Raw genomic sequence first — 8,358 nt, 5'->3', positions numbered from 1 at the left:
ATGTTTTGGCCACATGCAGTCGATTGTTGTCCTACACGACACTCGATACTCGCGTGTGATGCTTTATGTGGTCCTGCGAGGTCGTCGTCCATCACTTTGACGAACAGTCGGTAGTGAGGTTAATTTGACCAGCAAGGTAGAATATTTTTTGTTTGTGTTATGGTGGTATATTGTACACGTCGAAGAGCTAGGAGGGGACTAGCATATATACTACCTGTACGCATCCGTGAACAAGTACACCTCACTCAGTGTCGGGGCTTTTTGGTTTTCGAGGCACGTGCCACATCAAAATTCTGAAATTGGCTATTCAAACATCACACAACACCTATTTGGGCCACATGCATGCACACGGTGGTTATCCTATCTAGGACACTCACGTGTGACGCTTCCATCTGTGGGCCCACGAGGCCATCGTTGATGCATGCATGCATCACCTTTGACCTACATCGAGAGAGGTTACTTAATTTCACCATCGATGAGGATTCTTTTGGGTTGTACATATTACGGCATGAGCATATACTATGCGGTGAAGAGGGGGAAGGGTACCATCATATGTAGTACGCTTCATGAACCTTGCTCTATGTGGGTGCATGGTTTATGTTTTTGAGGCATCTGGGACATCAAAGTTATGCATTTTGGGTATTCAACATATATATGTTTGGCCCACATACAAAGCGGTGGTGGTTGTCCTCTCGCACCCACTTAAGTGGTTATCATCAATATCGATACTTTCCATCTGTGGGCCCACTTGGTCCATCACTACTTTTTGCCTGACAATAAGGGAGGTTAATTTGACTAAGGAGGGGATTATTATTTTTTCTTGTAATATGGTATTTATATATATAGGTCATGCTCTGGGATGACATGCATGATACAGTTTGAGCACACACATGCATGTGTACGCTTGAATCCCTCCCATCGAGTTGAAGTGGCTAGTACGACACATCATGACCCGATCTCGCTCTGTGTGGGGAGCTAGTGTACGATTTTTGACGCACGCGCCACATCAATGTTGCGAAATGGTATTCAAACATGCATGCACGCATCACCTCCATACATATGCATGTAGTGGTTGCCTTCGAACGGTGCACTCCCTCGCGTGGTTATCGGCGACAAGCCTATATATTCATGGGCCCGCGTGGACATCCATGATCACATTGACCAACAACAAGATAGGTTACCATGGCGGATTCTTAATTTGGTTCGTGTTATCGTAGTATAGGTCATGGTGAGATTCAGACCTTAAGTTTGAGCGCATATACTATGCACGCATGCATGCATGAATCCCCGTCTTTGGCTTGAAGTGTGGTGTAACATACATATGCATCGTCAACCTAACCCTCACTCGGTGTGGGGATTTCTAGTTCGAAATCATGGTGCCACATCAAATTTATTCCATTGTTACTCAAAAACACACCTCTCCATACATATGTTTGGGCCACACACTGCTACGTCTTGAGCTTGCGTTGGTTTTCCCCGAAGAGGAAGGGATGATGCAGTAGAGTAGCATAAGTATTTCCCTCAGTTTTTGAGAACCAAGGTATAAATCCAGTAGGAGGCCACGCTCAAGTCCCTCATACCTGCACAAAATGATAGCTACTCGCAACCAACGCGATTAGGGGTTGTCAATCCCTTCACGACCACTTACGAGAGTGAGATCTAATAGATATAATATTTTTGGTATTTTTGGTATAAAGATGCAAAGTAAAAAGTAAAAGCAAAGTAAAAAGCAAAGCAAGATTAAAGTGATGGAGATTGATATGATGAGAATATACCCGGGGGCCATAGGTTTCACTAGTGGCTTCTCTCAAGAGCATAAGTATTCTACGGTGGGTGAACAAATTACTGTTGAGCAATTGACAGAATTGAGCACAGTTATGAGAATATCTAGGCATGATCATGTTTATAGGCATCACGTCCGTGACAAGTAGATCGAAATGATTCTGCATCTACTACTATTACTCCACTCATCGACCACTATCCAGCATGCATCTAGAGTATTAAGTTAAAAACAGAGTAATGCCTTAAGCAAGATGACGTGATGTAGAGAGATAAATTGATGCAATATGAAATAAACCCCATCTTGTTATCCTCGATGGCAACGATACAATACGTGCCTTGCTGCCCCTTCTGTCACTGGGTAAGGACACCGCAAGATCGAACCCAAAGCTAAGCACTTCTCCCATGGCAAGAACTAGCAATCTAGTTGGCCAAACCAAACGGATAATTCGAAGAGACTTGCAAAGATAACCAATCATACATAAAAGAATGCAGAGAAGATTCAAATATTATTCATAGATAGACTTGATCATAAACCCACAATTCATCGGTCTCCACAAACACACCGCAAAAAGAAGATTACATCGAATAGATCTCCACAAGAGAGGGGGAGAACTTTGTATTGAGATTCAAAGAGAGAGAAGAAGCCATCTAGCTACTAAGTATGGACCCGAAGGTCTGAGGTAAACTACTCACACTTCATCGGAGGGGCTAGGATGATGTAGAAGCCCTCCGTGATGACGGCCCTCTTCCGGCGGAGCTCTGGAATAGGCCCGAAGATGGGATCTCGTGGATACAGGAAGTTGCGACGGTGGAATTAGGTTATTGGCTTCTGTTCTGATCGTTTGGAGGTACGTGTCTATATATAGGAGGAAGACATACACCGGAGGAGCACCGAGGGGCCCACGAGGCAGGGGGGCGTGCCCTAGGGGGGGCGCCCCCCACCCTCGTGACTGCCTCTTTTGTTCCTTGGAGCAGGGTCCAAGTCTCCTGGATCACGTTTGGTGAGAAAATCACGTTGCGGAAGGTTTTATTCCGTTTGGACTCCGTTTGATATTCCGTTTCTTCGAAACACTGAAATAGGCAAAAAAATAGCAATTCTGGGCTGGGCCTCCGGTTAATAGGTTAGTCCCAAAAATAATATAAAAGTGGAAAATAAAGCCCAATATAGTCCAAAACAGTAGATAATATAGCATGGAGCAATCAAAAATTATAGATACGTTGGAGACGTATCAGGCATCCCCAAGCTTAATTCCTGCTCCTCCTCGAGTAGGTAAATGATCAAAAAAGAATTTTTGATGTGGAGTCCAAGCAATTGTTTCATACTCTAATTTTTTCAAAACTTTTTCAATCTTCACGCAATACATGAGCGTGAGCCATGGATATAGCACTATAGGTGGAATAGAATGGTGGTTGTGGAGAAGACAAAAAGGAGAAGATAGTCTCACATCAACTAGGCGTATCAATGGGCTATGGAGATGCCTATCAATAGATATCAATGTGAGTGAGTAGGGATTGCCATGCAACGGATGCACTAGAGGTATAAGTATATGAAAGCTCAAAAAGAAACTAAGTGGGTGTGCATCCAACTTGCTTGCTCATGAAGACCTAGGGCAATTTGAGGAAGCCCATCATTGGAATATACAAGCCAAGTTCTATAATGAAAAATTCCTACTAGTATATGAAAGTTATAACATGAGAGACTCTCTACTATGAAGATCATGGTGCTACTTTGAAGCACAAGTGTGGTAAAAGGATAGTAACATTGTCCCTTCTCTCTTTTTCTCTCATTTTTTTATTTATATATTTTTTTGTTTGGGCCTTTTCTTTTTTATGGCCTCTTTTTATTTGGGCTTCTTTGGCCTCTTTTTTTTTACTTTTCGTTCGGAGTCTCATCCTGACTTATGGGGGAATCATAGTCTCCATCATTATTTCCTCACTGGGACAATGCTCTAATAATGATGATCATCACACTTTTATTTTTCTTACAACTCAATACTTAGAACAAAATATCACTCTATATGAATGCCTCTGGCGGTGTACCGGGATATGCAATATGACAATGATGGAGTGTGTCATGATAAATGGAACGGTGGAAAGTTGCATGGCAATATATCTCGGAATGGCTATGGAGATGCCATAATAGGTGGGTATGGTGGCTGTTTTCAGGAAGGTATATGGTAGGTGTATGATACCGGCGAAAATTGTGCAGTATTAGAGAGGCTAGCAAAGGTGGAAGGGTGAGAGTGCGTATAATCCATGGACTCAACATTAGTCATAAAGAACTCATATACTTATTGCAAAAATCTAGAAGTTATCAAAGCAAAGTATTACATGCATGCTCCTAGGGGGATAGATTGGTAGGAAAAGACCATCGCTCTTCCCCGACCGCCACTAATAAGGAAGACAATCAATAAATAAATCATGCTCCGACTTCATCACATAACGGTTCACCATACGTGCATGCTACGGGAATCACAAACTTTAACACAAGTATTCTTTAAATTCACAACTACTCAACTAGCATGACTTTAATATTATCACCTCCATATCTCAAAACAATTATCATGCTTCAATATTTTCTTAGTATTCAACGCGCTCAAAAGAAAGTTTCACAAATCTTGAATACCAAGCATATTATTATTATGCAAATTACCATGCTATTAAGAGACTCTCAAAATAATTTAAGTGAAGCATGAGATATCAATAGTTTCTTTAAAACAAATCCACCACCGTGCTCTAAAAGATCTAAGTGAAGCACATAGAGCAAAATTATAATGCTCAAAAGATATAAGTGAAGCACATAGAGCAAAACTACATGGCTCAAAAGATATAAGTGAAGCACATAAAGCAAAACTACTTAGCTCAAAAGATATAAGTGAAGCACATAGAGTATTCTATCAAATTTTAATTCATGTATGTCTCTCTCAAAAGGTGTGTACAGCAAGGATGATTGTGGCATACTAAGACACAAAGACACAAATAATACAAGCCGCTCCAAGCAAAACACATATCATGTTGGTGAATAAAAATATAGCTCCAAGTAAATTACCGATGGAAGTGGACGAAAGAGGGGATGCCTTCCGGGGCATCCCCAAGCTTTGAATTTTTGGTGTCCTTGGATTATCTTGGGGGTGCCATGGGCATCCCCAATCTTAAGCTCTTTCCACTCCTTGTTCCATGATCCATCAAAAGATTTCATCCAAAACTTGAAAACTTCACAACACAAAACTCAAAATAGAAAACTCGTGAGCTCCGTTAGCGAAAGAAAACAAAAGACCACTTCAAGGTACTGTAATTAACTAATTATTTATTTATATTGGTTTTAAACCTACTGTATTCCAACTTATCTATGGATTATAAACTATTTTACTAACCATAGATTCATCAAAATAAGCAAACAACACACGAAAAACAGAATCTGTCACAAACAGAACAGTCAGTAGTAATCTGTGCCTAGCGCAAGATCTGGAACCCCAAAAACTCTAAAATAAATTTCTGGAAGTGACGAATTTATCTATTAATCATATTCAAAAAGAATTAACTAAATATCACTCTCCAAATAAAAATGACAGCAGTTCTCGTGAGCGCTAAAGTTTCTGTTTTTTACAGCAAGTTCAACAAGACTTTCCCCAAGTCTTCCCAACGGTTCTACTTGGCACAAACACTAATTAAACACAAAAAACACAACCAAAACAGAGTCTAAATAATTTATTTATTACTAATCAGGAGCAAAAAGCAAGGAATAAAAATAAAATTGGATTGCCTCCCAACAAGCGCTATCGTTTAATGCCCCTAGCTAGGCATAAAAGGGAGGATAGATCTAGGTATTGCCATCTTTGGTAGGCAATCCATAAGTGGCTCTCATGATAGTTTCATATGGTAATTTTATTTTCTTTCTTTTAAAGTGTTCCATTCCCTTTTTTTAATGGAAATTGAAATCTAATATTCCCTTCCTTCATATCAATAATCGCACCAACCGTTCTAAGGAAAGGTCTACCAAGAATAATAGGGCAAGAAGGATTGCAATCTATATCAAGAACAATGAAATCTACGGGCACATAATTCCTATTTGCAACAATAAGAACATCATTAATCCTTCCCATATGTTTCTTAATACTGGAATCCGCAAGATGCAAGTTTAGAGAGCAATCATCAAAATCGCGGAAAGCTAGTAAATCACACAAAGTGTTGGGAATAGTAGAGACACTAGCACCCAAATCACACAAAGCATAAAACTCATGATCTTTAATTTTAATTTTAATAGTTGGTTCCCACTCATCATAGAGTTTTCTAGTGATATAAACTTTCAACTCAAGTTTTTCTTCATAAGATTGCATCAAGGCATCAACAATATGTTCGGTGAAGGCTTTATTTTGACTATAAGCATGTGGAGAATTTAGCACGAATTGCAACAAGGAAATACAATCAATTAAAGAGAAACTTTCATAATTAAATTCCTTGAAATCCAATATAGTGGGTTTAGCAAAATCTAAATTTTTATTTCTTTCAATCCCACTTTCATCAATTTCATCATTAAGATCTAAATACTCCGAATATATAGAAGGCCTTCTATGTAAAGGAAGATCATATTCAGTTTCATCAAGATTCATATTGCAAAACAAAGATTTAATAGGGGACACATCAATAACTTTTAGATCTTCATCTTGATTTTCATAGGAATTGGAAGAACATGCTTTAATAAAGGCATCTTTGGAAGCACGCATCCTAGCGGTTCTTTCCTTGCACTCATCAATGGAAATTCTCATGGCTTTGAGAGACTCATTGATATCATGTTTAGGAGGAATAGATCTAAGCTTTAAAGAGTCGACCTCAAGAGAAATTCTATCAACGTTTCTAGCCAAATCATCAACTTTAAGCAATTTCTCCTCAAGCAAAGCATTAAAATTCTTTTGTGAATTCATAAACTCTTTAACACTATTCTCAAATTCAGAGGGCATCTTATTATAATTTCCATAAGAGTTTTTGTATGAATTCCCATAATTATTAGAAGGATTACTAGGATATGGCCTAGGATTAAAATTCCCTCTATAAGCGTTGTTACCAAAATTATTCCTACCAACAAAATTCACATCCATAGATTCATTGTTATTCTCAATCAAAGTAGACAAAGGCATATCATTAGGATCAGAAGAAACACTCTTAGTAGCAAATAATTTCATAAGTTCATCCATCTTTCCACTCAAAACATTGATTTCTTCTATCGCATGCACTTTTTATTAGAAGATCTTTCAGTATGCCATTGAGAATAATTAACCATAATATTATCTAGGAGTTTAGTAGCATCTCCTAAAGTGATTTCCATAAAAGTGACTCCCGCGGCCGAATCTAAAAGATTTCTAGAAGCAAAATTCAATCCGGCATAAAAAAATTGTATGATCATCCACAAATTCAAACCATGAGTAGGGCAATTACGTATCATTGATTTCATTCTCTCCCAAGCTTGTGCAACATGTTCATGATCAAGTTGTTTAAAGTTCATAATATTGTTTCTAAGAGAGATGATCTTAGCGGGAGGAAAATACTTAGAGATAAAAGCATCTTTGCACTTGTTCCATGAATCAATACTATTCTTAGGCAAAGACGAAAACCAAGCTTTAGCACGATCTCTAAGCGGAAAAGGAAACAGCTTCAATTTAATGACATCATTATTGACATCTTTTTTCTTTTGCATATCACATAAATCAACGAAGCTATTCAGATGAGTAGCGACATCTTCACTAGGAAGGTCAGCGAATTGATCTTTCATAACAAGATTCAACCAAGAAGTATTAATTTCACAAGATTTAGCATCGGTAAGAGGAGCAATCGGAGTGCTAAGGAAATCATTATTATTGGTATTGGTGAAGTCACACAATTTGGTAGTATCTTGAGCCATCGCGACAAACAAGCAATCTAACACACGAGCAAACAAAAAAGCAAGCGGGCAAAAGAGGCAAATAGAGAGGGAGGATAGAGAGAGAGAGGGCAAATAAAATGGCAAGGATGAATTGGGGGGAGAGGAAAACGAGAGTCAAATGGCAAATAATGTAATGCAAGAGATAGGGATTGTGATGGGTACTTGATATGTTGACTTTTTGCGTAGACTCCCCGGCAACGGAGCCAGAAATCCTTCTTGCTACGTCTTGAGCTTGCGTTGGTTTTCCCCGAAGAGGAAGGGATGATGCAGCAGAGTAGCGTAAGTATTTCCCTTAGTTTTTGAGAACCAAGGTATCAATCCATTAGGAGGCCACGCTCAAGTCCCTCGTACCTGCACAAAACGATAGCTACTCGCAACCAACGCGATTAGAGGTTGTCAATCCCTTCACGATCACTTACGAGACTGAGATCTGATAGATATAATATTTTTGGTATTTTTGGTATAAAGATGCAAAGTAAAAAGTAAAAGCAAAGTAAAAAGCAAAGCAAGATTAAAGTGATGGAGATTGAAATGATGAGAATAGACCCGGGGGGCATAGGTTTCAGAAGTGGCTTCTCTCAAGAGCATAACTATTCTATGGTGGGTGAACAAATTACTGTTGAGCAATTGACAGAATTGAGCATAGTTATGAGAATATC

The sequence above is a fragment of the Triticum urartu genome, chromosome 6, assembly GCF_003073215.2.
Source record: "Triticum urartu cultivar G1812 chromosome 6, Tu2.1, whole genome shotgun sequence".
Classification (NCBI taxonomy): Eukaryota; Viridiplantae; Streptophyta; class Magnoliopsida; order Poales; family Poaceae; genus Triticum; species Triticum urartu.
The sequence above is the reverse complement of the archived record's forward strand: the minus strand, read 5'-3'. Positions refer to the sequence as shown.